The sequence below is a fragment of the Amblyraja radiata genome, chromosome 2 (assembly GCF_010909765.2).
Source record: "Amblyraja radiata isolate CabotCenter1 chromosome 2, sAmbRad1.1.pri, whole genome shotgun sequence".
NCBI lineage: Eukaryota > Metazoa > Chordata > Chondrichthyes > Rajiformes > Rajidae > Amblyraja > Amblyraja radiata.
Genome location: NC_045957.1, coordinates 128,938,213 through 128,948,645, shown reverse-complemented (window position 1 = coordinate 128,948,645; position 10,433 = coordinate 128,938,213).

The window sequence follows — 10,433 nt, the reverse complement described above, 5'->3', positions numbered from 1 at the left end:
GAAGGGCCGAATGGCCTACTCCTGCACCTATTTTCTATGTTTCTATGTAAACTCAAGTACAATGGATAGAGCAAAAGGGAAGATACTGAGAGCAGAATATAGCTCAACAGATCCAAAGTCCAATGTTCCCAATGGAGTAGAGGTGAATCAGACAATAGACTGGGTTATGAAGGGAACGCTCAGAAACCTGATAACAGAAGGGAAGAGTGTAGGAAGGAACTGCGGATGCTGGTTTAAACCGAAGATAGACACAAAAAGCTGGAGAAACAGTCTGAAGAAGGGCCTTGACCCGAAACATCACCCATTCCTTCTCTCCAGAGATGTTGCCTGTCCCACTGAGTTACTCTAGCTTTTTGTGTCTATCTACCAGAAGGAAAGAAGCTGTTCTTGAGTTTGGTGGTGCCCGCTTTCAAATTTCTGTGCCTTCTGCCAGATGAGTGAAGGGTGAAGAAGGAATGACAAGGTACATAGTTACATAGAAACAATAGACAATAGGTGCAGGAGTAGGCCATTTGGCACTTCGAGCCAGCACCGTCATTCAATGTGATCATGGCTGTACATCCACAATCAGTACCCCGTTTCTGCCTTCTCCCTATACCCCTTGACTCCGCGAGGACTAAGAGCTAAATCTAACTCTCTCTTGAAAACATCCAGTGAATTGGCCTCCACTGCCTTCTGTGGCAGAGAAGTCCACAGATTCACAACTCTCTGGGTGAAAAGGTTTTTCCTCATCTCAGTCCTAAATGGCCTACCCCTTATTCTTAAACTGTGACCCCTGGTTCTGGACTCCCCCAACATCGGGAACATTTTTCCTGCATCTAGCCTGTCCAATCCTTTAAGAATTTTATATGTTTCTATCAGATAACCTCTCATCCTTCTAAATTCCAGTGAATACAAGCCCAGTCGCTCCATTCTTTCATCATATAACAGTCCCGCCATCCCGGGAATTAACCTCATGAACCTACGCTGCACTCCCTAATTTGAGGAAGGACATTCTTGCTATTGAGGGAGTGCAGCATAGGTTTACAAGGTTGATTCCCGGGATGGCGAGACTGTCACATGCTGAGAGTATGGAGCAGCTGGGCTTGTACACTCTGGAGTTTAGAAGGATGAGAGGGTATCTCATTGAAACATGTAAGATTGTTAAGGGTTTGGACGCATGTTCCCGATGTTGGGGTAGTCCAGAACCAGTGGCCACAGTTTAAGAATAAGGGGTAAGCCATTTAGAACGGAGACGAGGAAACACTTTTTCTCACAGAGAGTGGTGAGTCTGTGGAATTCCCTGCCTCAGAGGACGGTGGAGACAGGTTCTCTGGATGCTTTCAAGAGAGAACTAGATAGGGCTCTTAAAAATAGCGGAGTCAGGGGATATGGGCGAAGGCATGAACGGGGTACTGATTGGGGATGATCAGCCATGACCAAAACGGCACACAATGCTCCAGGTGTGGTTTCACCAGGACCCTGAACAACTGCAGAAGGATCTATTTGCTCCTATACTCAAATCCTCTCTTTATGAAGGCCAACATGTGATTAGCTTTCTTCACAGCCTGTTGTACCTGTGTGCTTACATTCAGTGACTGGTGTACTAGGACACCCAGGTCTCATTATACTTCCCCTTTTCCGAACCTGACACCATTCAGATAACAATCTGCCTTCCCGTTCTTGCCTTCAAAGTGGATAACCTCACATTTATCCACATTATACTGCATCTGCCATGCATCTGCCCACTTACCCAACCTGTCCAAGTCACCCTGCATCCTCATAGCATCCTCTTCACAGTTCACACTGCCAACCAGCTTTGTGTCATCTGCAAATTTGCTAATGTTACTTTAAATTCCTTCATCTAAATCATTAATGTATATTGTAAATGGCTGCCGTCCCAGCACCGAGCCTTGCGGCACCCCACTAGTCACTGCCTGCCATTCTGAAAGGGACCTGTTAATCCCTACTCTTTGTTTCCTGTCTGCCAACCAATGTTCTATCCACGTCAATACCCTACCCCCAACATCATGTGCTCTAATTTTGCCCACTAATCTCCTGTGGGACCTTATCAAAGGTTTTCTGAAAGTCCAGGCACACCACAATCACTGGCTCTCCCTTGTCCACTTTACTTGTTACATCCTCAAAAAATTCCAGAAGATTTTTCAAGCATGATTTCCCCTTCGTAAATCCATGCTGACTTGGACCGATCCTGTTACTGCTATCCAAATGTATCTTTGAAAATCGACACCAGCACCTTCCCCACCTCCATCTGTCAGGCTAACTGGTCTATAATTCCTTGATTTCTCTCTCCCTCCTTTCTTGAAAAGTGGGATAACATTAGCTACCCTCCAATCCACAGGAACTGATCCAGAATCTATGGAACATTGTCTATGAACAGAATCCATAGAACATAGAGCAGAATCTATGGAAAATGTTCACCAATGCATCCACCATTTCTAGAGCCACCTCCTTGAGTACCCTAGGATGCAGACCACCAGGCCCTGGGGATTAATCAGCGTTCAGTCCCATCAGTCTACCCAACATAATTTCCTGACTAATGTGAATTTCCTTCCGTTCTTCCATCACCCTAGGTCCTCTGTCCCCTAGTACATCTGGGAGATTGTTTGTGTCTTCTTTAGTGAAGACAGAACCAAAGTACCTGTTCAACTCGTTTACCATTTCCTTGTTCCCCATAATAAATTCACCTGTTTCTGTCATCAAGGGACCCACATTTATCTTACTGGTAACTAATTATTTTCTCTTCACATATCTAAAGAAGCTTTTACTATCCTCCTTTATTTTCTTGGCTAGCTTACCTTCATACTTCATCTTTTCTCCCCGTATTGCCATTTTAGTTACCTTCGGTTGATCTTTAAAAGTTGCCCAATCCTCTGGCTTCCCGATCATCTTTGCTATGTTATACGTCTTCTCTCTTATTTTTATATTTTCCTTGACTTACCTTGACAGCCACGGTCGCCTCTGCCCCTGTCCCACTTAGGAAACCTGAACGGAAACGTCTGGAGACTTTGTGCCCCACCCAAGGTTTCCGTGCAGTTCCCGGAGGTTGCAGGTGGTTGCCGGAGGTTGCAGGTAGTGAAAGCAGGTAGGGAGACTGACAAAAACCTCCGGGAACCTCTGGGAACCGCACGGAAACCTTGGGTGGGGCACAAAGTCTCCAGACATTTCCGTTCAGGTTTCCTAAGTGGGACACGGGCATTACTCCCCTTAGAATCTTTCTTCCTCTTTGGAATGAAATGACGCTGTATCTTCTGGATCATTCCTAGAAACACCTGCCATTGCTGTTCCACTGTCATCCCTACCAGGGTCCCTTTCCTGTCAACTTTGGCCAGCTCCTCCCTTATGCCATCATAGTCCCCTTTGTTCAACTACAATACTGACACTTCCGATTTAACATTCTCCCTCTCAAATTGCAGATTTTTAAATTTATTTATTTTATTAGTTATTTATTTCGGACAGAATAAAAGAATAAAAAGCAAATGTGAAACAGCATACAAAAAACAAAACACAAATATTTATAAAGTGTCATAAACAATATCTATAAATAAATGAAATCATATGTGTCCGAAGATTAAAACGTATCATGTTATGGTCACTATCTCCCTAATGGTTCCTTTACCTCGAGTCGCCTTATCAAATCTGGTTCATTACACAACACTAAATCCAGAATTGCCTTCTCCATGGTAGGCTCCAGTACAAGCTGCTCTAAGAATCCATCACATAGGCACTCTACAAACTCCCTTTCTTGGGGTCCAGTACCAACCTGATTTTTCCAGTCTACCTGCATGTTAAAATCTCCCATAACCACCGTAGCATTACCTTTGTTACATGATAATTTTAACTCTTGATGCAACTTGCACCCTATCTCCAGGCTACTGTTTGGGGGCCTGTAAATAACTCCCATTTTTACTCTTTTTTACTCTTACAATTTCTCAGTTCTATCCACAATTACTCTACATCTTCTAATTCTATGTCACCCCTCGCAAGGGACCCTCCTTACCAATTGAGCCACCCCACCCCCTCTGCCCACCTGTCTGTCTTTTCGATAGGACGTATACCCCTGAATATTCAGTTCCAAGCTCCGATCCTCTTGCAGCCATGTCTCGGTAATTCCCACAACATCATACTTACCAATTCATATATAACACTTTTAATTCGGGATTCACCTCCCCTATCACACCGGTTCCTATTTCACCTGACCTTACTCTCTTATCCCTTCTTGAACTTTTCGTCCCATTAATTCAGGTGCCCTTAGATGGTGGGACTTGTTGATTATGTTGGCTGCTTTGCCAAGGCAGGGTGCAGTGTAGATGGAGTCAATAGTGGAAAGTCTAGTCTGTGTGATGGGCTAAACTGCATCAACTATTTGCTGCAAATTCTTGCCGTGTTGGGCAGAGCTGCTCCCAAATTGACATTGTGCTTTCTGTGGTCTATCTGTAAAACATATTTAGAAGAGAGAAGGTGTGCATAATAAAGGAAAAAATTTAATGGTTGAACAGAACCATGCAAAAGTCAGTGCGGGAAAAATCACTTCATACAATTGGTTTCATAAGAACAAGAAGTGATAGGAAACAAACCATTCGGTCCTTAGAGCCTACTCAACATCAAGAATTATTTATTCCATTCCACACACCCACAGTCACCATATTTCTTCATTCTATTCATAATATTTAAAGATGTATTACTCTCTGTGCTGAATACAATAACTGAGCAATCCACCTTCTTCTGGCATTTAAAATTCCAAACATTAACAACCACCTCAATAAAGACATTCCTTGCATTTCAGTCTGACCTTATTCCAATATTATGGGCCCTAGATCTAGACATCACAGCCATAGATAATATCCTTTTAATATGTAATTATTCAAATGCTTTAATTTTATCTGTTTTAATTAGATCACTAAGGAATAGGGAAAGAATTAGGCCATTCGGCCCATCACGTCTACTCCACCATTTAATCATGGCTGATCTATCTCTCCTTCCTAATCCCATTCTCCTGCCTTCTCCCCATAACCTCTGACACCTGTCCTAATAAAAGAATCTATCTATCTCTGCCTTAAAAATATGCACTGACTGGCCTCCACAGCCTTCTGTGGCAAAGCATTCCACCGATTCACCACCACTGATGGGGAAAGTGTCAGGAAACACCTCCTGGTGTTACTGGCACATACTTCCTCTACTGCTAGCAGAACGTCCAGCTGAGGCAGGATGTAGACTGCAGTCAGATCAATGGAGATGCATTTCATTGGGAGGTAAAAGGGACAGCACTTCACTGTGAGATGTTCCAGGTGTGTGGAGCAGGATTTGGACAAAACCACCATGTTCGACCACCATGAAGAATTTATCATGAGATGCCACCACTTTTCCTGATGACGGTGTCAGGTCTATGCAAATGATTACTCTGGGTAAAACACTATGCAGTGACTCTATCTAACCCCCTCGTGATTTTATACACCTCTAGAAGATCATCCCACAGCCTCCTGCATTGCAGAGAATTCCTAGCCTGCCCAACCTCTTCTTATAGCTCAGGCCCTCAAGTCCTGGCAACATCCTTGTAAATCTCTACACTCTTTCCAGCTTTCAAACATCTGTAAAATGTTAGTATTGTGAGTCCCAAGGAACTCTGCAAAGTATTATGGAAATGTGGTTAATATTGTAATGCAGATAAATCATCAACCATTACTGCAAAATTATTGACATGGAAATGGTCTTGACTATTTAATCTGCAATATTTAATATGGAGTGAAGAATTAGGTTTCCTGTACTACCTCGGATAAAGTATGTAGGAAGGAATTGCAGATGCTGGTTTAAACTGATGATAGACACAAAATGCTGGAGTAACGCAGCAGGACAGGCAGCATCTCTGGAGAGAAGGAATGTCACCCATCCCTTCTCTCCTACCTGCCCTGCTGAGTTACTCCAATATGTTGTGTCTATCTACCTCGGACAAATCTGCTCTGAATAGTGGCATGAAATCTTTTATCTAGAAACTGACATTCCGTTTCAGTTTATCATCTCATCCAAAAGATTTCATCACTAAATATGTTTCCTCACAACTAGAAGTTATCCTTGACCTATTAATGATCAAAACTCTGGATTGAGGCAATTTCATAACGTTCTGATTCAGAGGCAAAAAAATGCCACTAATTGACCCACGGCTAACATTTAAACCAGTTGGTTGACAACGTGCATCATTACTATGTCTTAAAATGTCAGAGATAAATGCAATAGTGATCCACAGCTTATAACATAAGGTTATTTATCATTAGAATGATACTCGAGCTTATGAACATTGAGGCAATAATCTTTGAATTTGTCGATATTAATTTTGTCAATGCATAAACATATTATTTTCAAACACTATTCATTTCTTTAAGACACCAAACCTGGGATAAAATATGAAATATATGAAACAGTCAATATATTGACTGTTAAATGGCTTCAGAAAAAAATATCAAGGCAAAAAAGGCCTGGATAAATGTATACTTTATGATACACAAATATGCAAAATAAGTGTGATTAATTTGAGTTCCTGTTCTCAGCACCAAGAAAGTGACAATTGTAATTGATTTGGTAATGTAAATTGCAACACTTTTTAAGATACTTTAAGTTTTTCAGTCACTTCCGAATTTTTCATCCACCTTTTGAACTGGTTCTGCAAAAGATTGGCTTTCTCAGCACTTATGTCATTCATTTACATTTTTGGAAGAAGGCACTCTGAAAATCTTAATTCTATCGGCAAGATATAAACTAAAATTAAGTAAATTTGGCAGAGAAAATATTTATCAGAGATCTGGAAAACCGTATAAAAGTGTGATAATTGCATTCCATGAATCATTTAAAGAAACTACAAGAATTAGGTGACCTATTTAATATTTCACAAAATTTGCATGACATACTTTGCAATATATCTTTAATATGTTAAATGAAATTTAGCTTTGCTTTGTTTACTATATTGAATTAAAAAATTGTACTCCATTTACGCGATGGGTGTGGAGTTAATTCTCATCCTGCTAAAATAAATTAATTTATGTGGAATGTTACGTGTATTAACGTCAGGTAATCTATCATTTGAAAATTGCTGCTGAAATGATCTTGGATAAAGCAAATTTTACCCATACAAGAAACAGGTGACATATTTTTCTTTAAAAAATATTGAAGAAAATTAAATAGCTTAACAGCCTGTTCCTTTATGCAATTAAATTGTATCATAAAAGTAAATTGTATCATAAAAATTATTAATATTCTGGAACAAATAGTTTTGCAGCACGAATTGGATGTACAAGAAAACTTTAAAGGAATCATGCATACATTGACATTTCAAGTGCCTATCTGAGCAATATCTATAAGACCATGGTCAATTCAATATTGTTGTGAAGTTGCAATAATTTATTGCTGCTATATACATGATGATTGATCAAAGTTTCCACATTGCTTGTCCTTAAACAAGGGTAAATGACAAACAATATAAGATTACAGCCGCACAATCTATTTCTCTTATCGTGGGAGTTGAGAATGTGAATTTGACAGCCAAATGTTGTGAATTTAACCTAATTATTTGATTCACAGTTAAACTATCAAGTCTAGATTTTACTTGTGTATGATGCAAAATGTAATTTGTTCTTGTCATTAATATATATTAAATGTCAAGTTTAAAAATATATATTATTTGGTGAATAAAGCCTTTTTTTTACTTTTTAAAAATTCCAATTTCATTTCAAATTTTCTTGCTTATTGTATAATAATGTAGACTATTAATTGTCCATATTCCACACTGGAAAGAGGCCTGAAAAGTAAATGTAATGTTCTCAGGCAATATTGCAATGATGGCAAATTTTTAAATATCTAATCCATCTTGTATTACAATTCTTTACTTCAAATTAATGCTGCTAATTAATCATTAAATGTAATCCATCTCAAATTAATGTATTTTGACCCCGTTGTTTGGCTGCATTGGCTAAGTTCCTTTGATCAATTAGATGAGCAAACTAAAAGCCACATTCTCTTCAACTCATCTTCATTGGATTTGTCGTAATTTTATTCCTTCCAATAATATTTTAAAAGATATTTTAGGTTAAGTTTTCAAATCCATTTTTTTGACAGTAACAACTAAAATGATGAACAATGATAAATGATCAAGCAGGTACACATTTAAATTAAATCTGTGATTGTGTCAAGATTTTGCAGGATGTTGTGCATCTAAGGAAGAGATAAGCCTTGATTTCCTTTAAATTGTTAAGAATCATAGACCACAATACAGGTTCTTGGGCCCAACTAACTTCACTGAGACTTGTAAAAGTAATAAAGTGACTGAATCAGTCATTCTAATGTGCAATTTGGCTTGATGTCATGATGAATCTTATGGTGAATGTTGAAAAAAGACAAACTCCATCAGATAAAAAAGAGAAAATACATAAATGCAAATTAGGGAGGTATAATTTATCTTTAAAAATCAGCATTAATTTCTCCCCTTAGGATGTACTAGATTAATACACTTTATTGGATTTTCTGGGTTTAAGATCTCAAATGAAAATTGTTATAAATTATGGCTTCACAAATGTAATTTTTTAAAGTTTAAATTAAGGTACAACATTTTGAAAATCTTTATATTGGCTTGAACAGAAGTCATACCTTCTGAAATTTAAAAATTATGATAATTGTTAATTTTTAGTCAACACTGTTACGTTCTGTATGGCCTAACAGTGGATTACTCAACCAACTTAAATTTAAAAATCAGATACGTAATTGAAGTATGATGTAAAATACACTTTAAAATTGTATGTAGCTTTATGTCTGTCAAGTTGCTCAAATTTTGCAAACAATAGAGAAACTATTTGGTCTGCTGGTTTCAAAATATTACTTTAATTGTACGGAATGCAGTGAAATTTCACCAGTTTAAAATTCTATTGAGTGAGTGAGCTTCATTTTCACTACTGAAGGTTATTTCATAGAGAAGTAAGATGAATGTGATTAACCATTATATTGTATGATCAGGTATTTGTAGTAAAATATTTACTTTTAACTCGACTTCTTAAATTTAATTTTACGTTACAGTATTTAAAAGTCTATTTTTATTAATTAAATGTAGACAAAATATTACTTTAAAAATGGACTTTAACCAAGCAAATTGTAGGTCTCGACCTGAAACATCACCTATTCCTTTTGTCCAGAGACGCTGTCTGATCCGCTGAATTACTCCAGCTTTTTGTGTCAATCTTTGGTTAAACCAGCATCTGCAGTTCCTTCTTACACAAAACAAAAAGTTTGGTTTCATTGAATAGTACTCGTATTAAATTGAATTATTAATAGACACATTTAATCAATGTGTTAGTTTTCTACAATATGCATTTGAAATATTATCTGTATCTACTCTCCTGGCACTAGTCCTGACTAAACTATTAGTGTGTTTTCTTGCTTGTTTATTCATATATTTATAAGATGAAAACTTCTGCACAGAGATGCATAATGCACAAAAATGCCTTTATGCTTTTTTGTAAGTATTGCCCCAAGCCATTGACACGTGAGAAGTTTGTATCAGCCACATGTGATTAATTCAAATGGAGTTCTGTGCAGTATGAATGCAGGCAAGCTGCAATTCAATTGATTTGCATTGATTCTGATGGCTGGTCAAGCTTTCTAGGTCCTTAGCTGTGTCTAAAAGTATTGCGTTGTAGAATAAATAGTAATAGTATAAAAAATTGAGAAAGATTAAGGAGGTTGCTTTCAGAAAAACAGTATCTACATATTGAGTTTTATAGGCTTACTTAGTATCTGCTCTGATGTAATGTTTTGTTATTTTCAAGATAATATGAATTTTATTTTATAACGCCTTTATTTTAAAAGCTTGGCTTATTTAGTTAATCTTAACATATGCCTATAAATTCATTATTTTTCCTGAATAAGACACGATTCCACAAACTTTGTGAATATTTTTAAAACAAAAGGAAATGTGTTTTTCATTCAAAGTCAACATTACTATTAGAGGGCTGCCATATTGATGTTTCAAAGTAGCTATAAAACTACTGATACCTAAGTGTCACCTATACAAATTATTCCAGCACATTGTGTCATCCTTTATTGAAACCAACATCTGCAGTTTTGTTTCTGCATGACTAAATTTCATTTTAAATTTTGCATGTTGCTTACAAGTACATGTAATGCACTCAATCATCCAGCTTTTCGTGGTTATTCTATATTGAATTATCTTGCCTCTCATGATTATTAGTTCCAGAAAATTGTATTGTGCTGTGGATTTACCATCTGGTTTGCAGCTACGAAAAGGTGATAACAAAGGTGATTTGCAGAGATACCTTGCTGTAGATTCAATTCACTGAGATACAAAAAGTTGAAACATATGAGTCAATAATACATGAACAACATGCATCTTAATAAGATTATTTAGAAAAGGATGAGGGGATGGTTATAGTTATTTC